At 45.8% G+C, this 12,578-nt stretch overlaps 1 long non-coding RNA gene across 1 annotated transcript in view; it reads right to left on the reverse strand.

The window, feature by feature from the left end:
* Window positions 1-11,526, reverse strand: part of LOC148518313 (uncharacterized) — a 72,776-nt gene extending 61,250 nt beyond the window's left edge. The window contains exon 1 of the long non-coding RNA XR_015878993.1: window positions 11,415-11,526. This is a non-coding gene — a long non-coding RNA (uncharacterized LOC148518313). The remainder of the gene's footprint in view (window positions 1-11,414) is intronic.
* Between the last annotated feature and the right edge of the window lie 1,052 nt (window positions 11,527-12,578).

Here is a 12,578-nt window from a genome sequence, read left to right on the forward strand (position 1 = left end):
GCCTTCATGTATGTTATGTCCCTATGCTTGGGTGGCTTAGGGTGTAGCACCAACAGGGGAAGGGGAGGGCCAGTAGGGGGTAAGTTCCACCACCTCTCTAGGGCTACATTAAGCACTGGCGATATAAATAAATATTTATAGCCTTTCTTCATTAGAAAACCTTATTTTTGCACTGAAATGCGTTTTTTTAAGCACTAATGCATCCAATTGTACGTGACCCATAATCTCATTGGTGCTTTTGGTCAATTAATTGTCAACAATGTGAAATAAAAAGTATTATGGGTTTCGTACTATAGTTTATGGGCCTGATTCAGAGGTGGATGCAGTTGCAGCCACAATTGCGCATTTTTACACAGATGCTACTTTATGTTAATGGTGCATCCAATGGTCTTCCTGATGAGACACCCACCGGCTGTAACACTAACCCGCCGCCATGAGTATTATTAAGACGCACCATCAGCCCTTCACCTGACAAAACTTGAAAGATACTGAAAAATTTAATTATATAATGTTGGTCTCATGGCTCTTATTTATGTGTCTTTGTATGCAAGTACCACCATCCTCTGCATATTTATATATGTATCGATGGAAGGCACCCATGATTATCAATTTCCAAAAAGTGAGTGCCAAGCTTGTGGATTTGTATATTATAAGGCCATAGTCGTCCCTTATATTAAGGCTGAATAAAAATAAACAGAATTCTCCCACAGAGAATTCCTGAGGGGGGGGCCTTGGTGTTTAAGGGGTGTCGAAGTCAGATGATTAGATGAGATCAGTATGACAATTAATAGGTATCGATGCTATTGTCCTTTGTCTGATAGCAATGTGACTGGCATGCTACTGTGTGCCGGGGCAAATTCCACACACACATACACAGATGCACCTATGCGAATTCAACACACAGACGCACAAATGCGAACGCATACATATAAAATGGTTCCCACACATTATAGATAATAACTAGAGTTATTAAAGGTATTATGTGATAATAAATATGATGTAAGATGTATGTAAAAGAGATCTAAGGTTCAGAATACAATAGACATGTAATGATTGGTTTCATACTTAATCGCTCTTTATTTGCAGACATCCGTTTCTATCGGCAAAGAAGTCGCATTATGCGTCCACTAGCTATGGATGATAGGGAGTTATTGAGTAGAATGCTATTTCTTGTATGCAGTGTTGTAGCCAGTTTTAACCAGTTCTTCGGCGGGAAGATACACAATGTGACCATTGGAAGACTGATCCATACCCCTGATGACACCGTATGAACTGACCAATGACCAGAAGCAAGAACCAATGAAAACCTGCCAGCTTGTCTCCTTTGTTATCTCTGTAACCTTGCCGTATATAGGCTTGTGCACTCTGCAGTATATAGACATCTTCTTTGCGACTGCAGACTTCAGGACTGATAGACTGTGTACTGGGACCAGTGCGCATGCGTATATATCGGCTGTACTTATTGTATAATTATTGCTTTTTACTCTAATTGTTAAACTTCTACCGTGTTACACTTTTTACATAAAATAACTTTTTGTGTTTTGGAACCACATGACTAGATTGGAAAGCAATCATTTTTCATTAGCGACTAAACGGCATTCATAGGGGCTACACCTCAAAAGCCATTGGACGTACCGAGCTGAAATTTGGCTTGGACTCCCAGGATTTTGGAGTAATCTAGAGCTCCAAATGTAATTTTTTTCTGACACTTTCAATTCTGCTGTTGTCTATGTGGGATTTTTATGAATGCATAAGTCAGGGTACAGGATGAATTTAGACTTGAGGTTATTTTTGTTAGGTAGCTTATGTTCCAGTGTAGCGCTTTTGGGGGTTCAGGTAACTGAGAAAGTTACAGTTTTTAAACTATTACCTCAGAAATGCCCCATTATCTGGAAAGGGAGCTTCAACTTGTTGCACAGCCTCAGTAGATGCCTCCAGCAGGGGTGTGTACTGTGGCTTCACCTGGGTGCACCAAGATGGCTGTCCTTTGTGGGTGTTAGCAGCAATAGAACCCAATGGTAGCAAGGGGTAGTGGCGGTAGGGACCTGGCGATGGTATGGGAGTTAGCCAGGTGGGGCATCAGCAGCGGTGGCAATGTGGATGGAATTGGTGCGGGCATCAGCGGTGGGATCCGATGGCAGAGCGGGCATTGGTGGCAGGCCAGGATCCGAGAGAATCCTGTCCCTGCCAGCCATTCTGCAGAGTTTGGCAGTGTAGCCCATTTCTAAAAATGGTGCCTTAGCGCCATTTTTGAAATTCGAAGATGGTCGCCGTGAGCCAATCATGGCTTGCGACGTCATCACAGAGTATGGCAGCGCTGCCCAGACAGATGCAAGCTGAGATCAGGGAGATCCGTGATGCCTGCAAGGACGGCATCAGTGAAATCCATCTGTGCTGCTGTGTTTAAATAATTGAAAACCTGTGTAAAAATAGAAAAAAAAACTGGCATGCTGCCCCCCCCAAAAAAACAACAATCAGCACCGGGCTTTGGAGACCCAGTACTGGTTGTCTGGTTGTGCTAAATACATGGGATAAATGACAGGGGGTCCCCTGTATTAAGCACAAGTAGCACCGGGTTATTCAGAACCAGTCCTGGTTGTGGAAATACAGGGGAAAAAAGCGTGGGGTTCCCCTTTATTTACCAGATCAAGCACTGGACTTTTTCAATAGTGAAATCCCACCGCTAAGCCATCATTTGGGTAGTACTGTCCTTAGTGGACTGTACTAATGTTCGGTGGTCCTGGTATTTTTGTTTTTTTGTTTTGCCAATCCTGGGGATGCCTACATGGAAAGAAGAGGACATGATCCATGCATAGGAGGAGGTGAGTATGGATTATTTTTTACAGGTACCCTATGGCTTCTACTGGAGAAGAGGACGCGATGGGCTACTGGCATACATAGATGAGTATGTGAGATAGTGAGTGTGTGTGTGTGTGTGTGAGAGAATGTACATGTGACTGAATGGTGTGTGTGTTGTATTTATTTTAATATTTATTTTGCTGTGGAACTACAGGTACCAGAAGGTCCGTAATGCCCCGAAATCTGGTTCCTGTGGTTCACCTAGAACCAGCATGTGGGGTAGTTCTACAGCAAAAGACAATATTTTTACTACTATCTGTCACTCTACACTACACTTTCAACCCGGATCCACCGGCCAGGGGTGCTGGGGATAGCCCCAGGCTAACAGCCCAGGCCTGGGGTGCCCTATAGAGGGGGACCCCTTTATTCATGGGTCTACAGTTCCCCAGGGATCCCTGGCCTGGGCTGACTAGCGGTCAGGGGTAATTCTGTGGCCGGGGGATCTGGTGAAAGGATTTTCATTGGCTGTGGCATTACCCCCTCCACTAGAAAAAGTTCTCTGCTGGTTCAGGTAAATACAGGGGAACCCTACAAATTTTTTTCCCCTGTATTTATAGAGCCCAGTGCTGGTTGCACTAAATACAGGGTACCCCTACGTCATTTGTCCCCTGTATTTTGGCAAAAAGGACTGGTTCTGAATAGCCATGTGCTGGTTGTGCTTAGTACAAGGGACCACTACATTGTTTGTCCCCTGTATTTAGCACAACCATTACTGGGTCTCCAAAGCCTGGGGCTGGTTGAGCTTTGGGGTGGGAGGGCACGCCTTTTTGAAAAAAAAAAAACTACTTTTTAAAAAAAAAAATTTTACACAGATGCACGGATGGATCTCACTGATCCATCCATGCATTTGTGTCTTTTATTACAGGTGCTTGCCACATGGATCGCACTGATTCATGCGGGCATCTGTGTATTGGTGCAAGCAGGGATACTAGGTGAGTATGTGAGATAGTGAGTGTGCATGTATGTGGTAATAAACTTGTACTTTCAAGGTGTGTGTGTAATGTCTTTTTTAATATTTATTTTGCAGTTGAACTACAGGTACCAGTGGGCCCATAATGTCCTGAATGTTGGTACGTGTGGTTCTCCAAGTACCAGCATGTGGGGTAGGCTTGTTGGGACCTGTAGTTCTGCAAAAGACAATATTATTTAATCTTTCTTTGCACTACACTATACACTATCAACCCAGTACCCAAAGCTCCAGAGGTGCCGGGGATAGCCCTGGGCTATCAACCTAGGCCTGGGGTGCCCTGAAGAGGAGGACCCCTTTATTGAGGGATCCCCAGGATCACAGCCTGGGATGACTAGTGGTCAGGGATAATGCTTTGGCCACGGGACCCGATGAAAGGGTTTCCCTGACTGTGGCATTACCCCACCCCCGCTATAAAAAGTTTGGTGCCGGTCCTGGTAAATACAGGGGAACCCTACGCATTTTTTTCCCTGTATTTCCAGAACCAGTACCAGCTCAGTTGAGACCAGTGCTGGTTGCACTAAATTACGGGGACCCCCTCATCTTTTGTCCCCTGTATTTAGGCAACCAGTGTCATGACCCTGTCTAGTTGTCACCTTTTTGCCTTGAGACTTACCCCTGTCAACTGTCCCATGGATCTGTGTTTGTAGTTCTCCTGGGGGATCTGCTCTGACTTCTTCATGCATTCCTGTCACAGTAATAACTGTACCTGGTCTCTCCTGTCTGTGAGCACTGCTTGCCCTGATTTGAGTCGCAGGTGTTCTGATTCTCAGAGCTGCAGAGATGAATACTCCCTCTGCATGTTGTGCCTTCCACCACTCAGAATGCTACTGCCAGACCACCTGTCCATATCCACCAATTGCTGCCAGACCCAGGGTATATGTTTCCTCCCCTGATAGCATTCTGGGCCTGAACATCTCATCTTCCCGTGGTGTATGGTTCATGCTGTTTCTGCATTTCAAGTGTATCCCTGAAACCTGCTACAGCAACCCCCGGTGCTTCCAGAAAACCTGCTACAGTAAAACCTGGCATCCAGTCATCCTGTTACAGCAATACCTGGCCTGTGCTCTGCTGCTAGTCCTACTCCTGGTTGGTCCCTGGCACTCTGTAAACCTGCATCATGTCACCCTGCCTTGCTTCCTGCTGTGGATCAACTCCTGCTCCTTTTACCTACCTACTCCCTCCCTGAACCTAAAATTCCCAAACCTACCCATTCCTTCCTGAAGCCTGTTATTCCCAATTATCCAATCCAGCCTGCACCTGAGTTCCAACCTTGTCACAGCATTTCCGGATCACCCTGTTTAACCCTCGTCTCAGCATTACCTGATTTCCCTTCAGCCATTGTCACATTGTTCCAGTCCAGAGTCAAGTTCCAAGCTCATCAGTTCAGTCCATGTTGTTCCAGTCCAGAGTCAGTCCCTTGACAAAGGTGTACGAAACGGCCGTCGGGGCTGGTCCGGGTCAGGAGCATGTCTCCCCGGTGTGCATCCACTTGCATTTGAAACTACTAGAACTGCTAAGTATTACCCGTTATATTTGTAATCCAGTCGGTTCTTGATACCTTACATGGCTGATATTGGACATTACCTTGAAATGGTTTATTAAATACCACGTTTTGCAAACTGCGGTGTGCTGGTCCTGGTCCCTTTTGGTCAACATCAGGGATTATATGTTTATATGGATTACATCTGACCCTGCACCTGCGATGATATCTATGAACTGTGTGCGTTCCATTTTTTCAATATATATCTATATATATATATATATATATATATATATACACACACACAACAATTATACATAGCAAAAGCAGCCAGCACATACCTGTTTTCTTTTTTTTTTTTTTTGTGGGCACCGACACATCCATGGCTCCTCTCTCCATGCTTGTGCAGTATTATTATTATCATTTACTTATATGGCGCCACAAATGTTCCGCAGCGCCTTACAAAGCACATAAACAAGTTGTACACAAGCGACTTACAGAACAATACAATACAGGACCAGGACATGGATAATACATATTAGTACATTAGTCATTACGACACCCAGATAAGCAACAGAGCATAAGCAGCCAAGTGTTAGGTGCCCTAGTGGTGAGTAAGAAGTAGATGAAACTAAAGTAGGGAGAAGTACAAGAGGTTAGAGGGCCCAGCTCATAAGAGCTTACATTCTAGAAGGGGAGGGGAAGACAAACAGGGGTGACACAGATGGGGAGGAAGGTGTATGTATCAGGGAGTCAGAATGACAGCTGGAAGGCTTTGATGAAATAATGGGTCTTGAGAGGCCGTTTGAAGGATTGCAAAGAGGTGGAGAGTCTGATGGGGAGTGGGAGAGAGTTCCAGAGGTGGGGAGCAGTGCGGGAAAAATCTTGGAGGCTTGAGTGGGAGGAAGTAATCAGCTGGCATGAAAGGTGGCGTGCATTAGTTGAACGAAGAGAGCTGAGAGGAGAGTGAAGGGAGATGAGATCAGAGATGTATATGGGGGAAGATTGGGTGAGGGCTTTGTAAGTGAGCGTGAGAACCTTAAATTGGGTTCTAAAAGGGAAGGGGAGCCAGTGGAGGGCTTGTAGGAGTAGGGAGGAGATGTAGAGCGTTTGGAGAGGAAAATAAGCCGTGCAGCAGCATTGAGGACAGACTGGAGAGGGGAGAGATGGGATTTGGGGAGGCCAGATAGGAGGAGGTTTCAGTAGTCCAATCTGGAGATGACCAGTGAGTGTATGAGGGTTTTTGTAGCATCCTGGGTGAGATAGGGTCTGATCTTTTTGAGATGGAAACGACAGAACTGTGAAAGGTTCTGGATATGTGGTTTGAAAGAGAGGGATGAGTCCAGGATGACTCCAAGACAGCACACTTTGGGGCTAGATGAGATAGTTATACCATCAATTGATAAAGAAATAGTGGGAAGTGAGGTTATGTGGGAGGGTGGGAAGACGATCAGCTCTGTCATATTAAGTTTAAGAAATTGCTGGGACATCCAGGAAGAGATGGCAGAGAGACAGTTGGAGATACGAGTCAGAAGAGAGGGGGAGAGATCAGGGGAGGAAATGTAGAATTGAGTATCATCAGCATAGAGATGATAATGGAGGTCAAAAGAGCTGATGAGTTCACCTAGAGAGGAAGTATAGAGGGAGAATAGAAGAGGTCCAAGAACAGAACATTGAGGAACACCTACTGTAAGAGGCTGTGGGGGGGAAGAGGAGTCATGAGAGGAAACTGAGAAAGATCAGTCAGAGAGGTAGGATGATAGCCAGGAGAGGGCAGTGTCACGTAGACCAAGCTAGTGAAGGATATGCAGCAGGAGAGGGTGGTTCACAGTTTCAAAAGCAGCAGAGAGATCAAGGAGAATGAGAAGAGAGTAGTGGCCCTTGGATTTGGCAGCAAGGAGGTCGTTGCTGACTTTTGTGAGGGCAGTTTCAGTGGAGTGGAGAGAATGGAAGCTGGACTGAAAAAGATCAAGGAGGGAGTGGGAGGAAAGAAAAGTGGTAAGGCGTTTGTAGACAATCCGCTCAAGGAGTTTGGAGGCAAAAGGGAGGAGAGAGATGGGTCGGTAGTTAGAAAGAAGGTTAGGATCAAGGGTAGGTTTTTTAAGAATGGGGGAGACAAGGGCAAGCTTGAATGCAAAAGGAACAGTGCCTGATGAGAGGGAGAGGTTAATGAGGTGGGCAAAATGGGAGCAGGCAGAAAGAGAGAGGAAGCGGAGGAGGCGGGAGGGGATAGGATCAAAGGGGAAGGTGGAAGGGGGGGGAGGACCGGCTAAGGGCCATGACTTCCTCTCCAGATACAGGGGAGAAGGATGCTAGAGTTGGTAAAGTTGATTTGGAGGGGTGATCTGGGAAATCAGGAGGTGGAGAGCTGGGGGACTGGTTGGATATGATGTCCTGACGTATGGAATCAATTTTTGATGTAAAGTAGGTAGCAAAGTCAAGGGCAGAGAGCAAGGAGGGGAGACGAGGAGGGGGTGGGCGAAGGAGGGAGTTGAAAGTGGTGAAGAGACGCTGGGGATTAGAGGACTGAGAGGAGATGAGGATCTTGAAATATGACTGTTTAGAGAGGGAGAGAGCAGCACTATAGGATGAGAGCATAAATTTGAAATGGAGAAAATCTGCCATAGAGCGTGATCTTCTCCACTGTCGCTCGGTGGTTCGTGAACACTTTTGCAGGTATCTGGTGCATTTGGAATGCCAGGGTTGAGGAGTAGATCTGCGAGTGTGAGTAGTGATTGCCGGAGCAACAGAGTCCATAGCAGAAGTAAGGAAGTGGCTTGGTCAGGACAGGAGAGAGAGAGGAAAGGGGAGAGAAGAGAGTCAAGCAGAGAAGAAAAGGAAACTGTGTCGATAGCGTCAATGTTATGCTTAGTGATGGTGGCTTTTGGAGGTAGAGAAGGGGAAGGAGAGAGGGACAGGTTAAAAGAGAGAAGGTGATGGTCAGAAAGTGGGAAAGGGGAATTGGAGTGATCAGAAATATCACATCGGTGAGTGAAGACCAGATCAAGCAAATGACCACTCACATGGGAGGGTGAGGAGGTCCATTGGGAGAGACCAAGTGAAGATGTGAGGGTGAGGAGTTTGGAGGCAGAGGATTCTGTGGGGATATCAATTGGAATATTGAAGTCACCTAGGATAATGGAGGGAAGGTCTGAGGAGAGAAAGTGAGGGAGCCAGGAAGCAAAGATGTCAAGGAACTTGGAGGGAGGGCCAGGGGGACGGTAAATGACAGCTACTCTGAGGTGCACTGGGTGGAAGAGGCGTAAGGCATGGACTTCAAATGTAGAGAATGTAAGGGATGGTTCAGAGGGTATGGGTTGGTATGAGTAACCAGGGGATAGGAGGACCCCAACACCACCCAGCAGCTCTGGGCTTAAACTCCATCCACTGACTAAAGCCCCGCCTCCCATTGCCACCGGCCATAAGCTTTACCTCCCGGTGACGTCAGCGGCCAGTCTCTAGAAAGACAGGTAGAGGGCTGTATGGGTGGAGGCATGGCTTCGAGGCAGGCATGATCACGTCTAGTCTGCGTATGTATTGTAATAAAGACTCAGGTCTGAGGTCAGCCTGAGTCAGAATTGAGTTAATCTAACGCCCTTTGAACTATTCAGCGTTGGAACCACCACCACGCCCTACACCCCTGCTTAGACTCTCAAATACAAGCAGGACCCTGTGCAGATTGCTAGCTATATAGTCTGCCGCTTTATCTTCCATTGACATATACAGTTTAAAATTGTGTGATTTTATGTTCTCCAAGACACAACACTGAGCAATATAGATCTTGTATTGCAGATTGCTTGCTATTGTCAGACCCTCGCAGACACACAGATTAAAGATTCCTTCTTTTACAGCCTTTTTACAGCCACTCACACCCACTCCAACCACCAATAACTCTCTCTAATGGTGACTATTGCGGAAGAACTACAACCCACAACACTCTCTGTGCACTCTCCTGTGTAAAATGGAGCCTGAAATCATGAGGGAGGGACTTATATGCAATCCAAAACACGCAAAATCCAAGATTTCCAGGAAAATAATGTTTTGCCTTGTTTTGAGAACTGATTCGGTTCTACTAGGAAACCCCAAATTCTGTCCTGATAGATCTCTCCTAAATCTGAATCACTCATCTCTAGTTGGTAGCTACACCTTTGAAAGTTTGGTATTGTGGGCAAACCCCTTGAATCCCTCCCTCGTCTCCTAAAAAGTGGGCAGGATGAGAATGACACTGTTTGATATGATTCCCCTCCCATCTGGATCTCCTTCTCGATACCGCCCTCTTCCTCTTCTGGCCGCCCACTTCCCGATTGAAGTGGGCTGTACAGGTGACCGATGATGCGATTCACATTGAATTATGTCATCGTGGTCAAGTGCACCGGTAATCATTGTCCAGTGGGGGTTGGGTCTGTGGTGCAGTAATTGTGACACCACACCCCCAGTACCACCTACTTTTACCGTGATACACCCCCAACAGGGCCAACCTGACTTCTACCTCCTGGAGGGGGCAGCTAATGGGTCAGCAAGTATGGATTAAACCAAGTACAGTAGTAGGATGTTCAGGTTGTTGCAATAGTAGAATGTATCAATATATTAATGGCAGTTTTGTAGGGCACTGCTTTATATATGTGCATTTTACCAGATGCCTACATGTGTTGTTCAGGAGGGTTTTTTTAACATCTACTGTTGTGTATCTCTAATTAAAATTCCATCAACAACAATCTATATGGGACTCAATGAAAAATATTCTCAAGCCAGGTTTTCAGGTTAAGGTTTAGCAAATATAATTACCAAGACCAGAGACAGAGTGCAAAAAATCGGCACTTGCAGCCTTGTATTTTTTTCCAGCAATGGAACAGACACAATGATAAGTGGATTGCTTTGAAAAAAAACGTTAAGAAAAATATACATTCTAACATCTATATAAAAGAGAGCCTGCTGAGTACTTGCTAAGTCAATGAACCATCTTCGCTGAGGAAAAATGGTAACAAGTCCATGCCTCAATATTCATCTCAGGATTACAGGAAAACAACCTCTACTTTGTAGAACTCATTCAGGCTGAAATAGTCATTATTTAGTGTTTCAACGCAATTCATTATCCCTTTTTAAAGACATGACTATATTGTTTTTGAAATGCTGAAAACCAACACAATGGTTGCCTATAATCTATGCCTAGAGTAACAACACCATGTCCACAATAGGCAGCCCCACAATACACAGTGAAGGCCATTCCGTTATAGCTCAATAACTGTTATTTTTTATTATTATGATTATGAAGATGTTGTAATCCCCATTTCATACAATACTGCGGATTGTTCTTTGCTAGAAGGAAGCTCCTGAGACCTGTCTAGTGGTCTGCCCTGATTTCCAGCCAGAGGTGGAATTTGCCTTCATATCAATCAACATACCTTCTTACGACATATTACTTTGCTGAACCATATTGAAGCCTGTGTGGCCAGTGCTAATGCCCAGAGCCATCACCCAGGACACAAGGTTTAGGCACAGTCGATGCTGACGGCATCTGTCCTTAGGTCATGGTTTCATATTAGTGGCCACATGGGTACATGGTTCGGCATTCTTGCTCTGATATCTACATTTGCATGAGCAAAGCTGTTGCATTCTGCTGCAAAAACCTTTTCAAAACGATTTCGCCCAATCTATTTACTCCACTTTATTTTAAGCTTCTAAAAAAGTTAGAAGGTGTCAAAATGGAGAAAAAGAAAACTTTCCCTCACCACTTTTCTGTCTCATGGACCTTCCACTATGGACATGTGTAAGAACTAAATGCTACAATATAAATATCTGAGTAATGAGAACGTCAACTTGTCAGGTATGGATAGGAGCATGCTCCATGAGGGTTTAATTCAGAGTTGCACTCAAGTCTGCAACAAGTATGACTGCATTAGGTGCTAGGATCTAAGGGCCTGATTCAGCAAGGAACGCACGGATGCAAACGCACGTACCCGGCCCCTGCAAGAATATGCTAATGAATGCATACGCACGGCAATTGCAGCAGAATAAGAAGATGCCCAGCACTACATAATACCACCCACTGCCTGTTACTTGCGTCCTCTATACCTGGCAAGTGTCACGACCCTGTCTGGTTTTTACCTTTTGCCTGTTGACTTTCCACTGCCAGCTGGCTCCATGGATCTGTGTGTGTGATTGCCTGGAGGATCTGCTCTGGTCATGCTGACTGCTACACTTCTGTGTGTGCATTCCCTTCCACACTGATTGTCCACCTGAGCCTCCTGTGTCTGTGAGCATTGCTAGCCCTGATTGGAGTCACAGGTGTGGTTCTGATTCTCAGTGCTGCAGAGATGAAAAATCCCTCTGCATGTTGTGCCTTCCTCCACACAGAATGCTACTGCCAGACCACCTGTCCGTATTCACCAATTGCTGCCAGACCCAGGGTATATATTTCCTCCCCTGATAGCATTCTGGGCCTGAACATCTCGTCTTCCCGTGGTGTATGGTTCATGCTGTTTCTGCATTCTAGAGTATCCCTGAAACCTGCTACAGCAACCGCTGGTGCTATCCAGAAAACCTGTTACAGCTATACCTGGCAATCCAGTAAACCTGCTACAGCTACACCTGGCAATCCAGTAAACCTGCTGACAGCAACCCATGGTGCATCCCGAAAACATGCTACAGTAATACCTGGCATCCAGACGTCCTGTTACAGCAATACCTGGCCTGTGCTCTGCTGCTAGCCCTACTCTTGGTTGGTCCCTGGCACTCTGTAAACCTGCATCGTGTCACCCTGCCTTGCTTCTTGCTGTGGATCAACTCCTGCTCCTTTTACCTACCTATTCCCTCCCTGAACCTAAAATTCCCAGACCTACCCTTTCCTTCCTGAACCTGTTATTCCCTATTACTCATCCAGCCTGCACCAGCCTTTGTCACAGAAATTCCAGATTACCCTGTTTAGCCCTTGTCTCAGCATTACCTGACTTCCCTTCAGCCATTGTCACATTATTCCAGTCCAGAGTCAAGTTCCTGTCATATCAGTTCTATCCACATTGTTCCAGTCCAGAGTCAAGTTCCAAGCTCATCAGTTCAGTCCACGTTGTTCCTGTCCAGAGTCAAGTTCTTAGTTCATCAGTTCAATTCAACAAGTCTTCCTGCCGGTCCCAGTCCGGTTCCTCCAGTTCCTGTCATTTATCATCAAAGGCAGTTTTCACTGCTGCACAAGTCTGGTAAATAGAGTTATCTACATCACCCATGGTTCCAGTCCAGCCGGCCTCCAGAGAATCCAGTTCATCACCTGAGACA

Source organism: Taudactylus pleione, unplaced genomic scaffold (genome assembly GCF_031769625.1).
Source record: "Taudactylus pleione unplaced genomic scaffold, aTauple2 ptg000201l, whole genome shotgun sequence".
Lineage (NCBI taxonomy): Eukaryota > Metazoa > Chordata > Amphibia > Anura > Myobatrachidae > Taudactylus > Taudactylus pleione.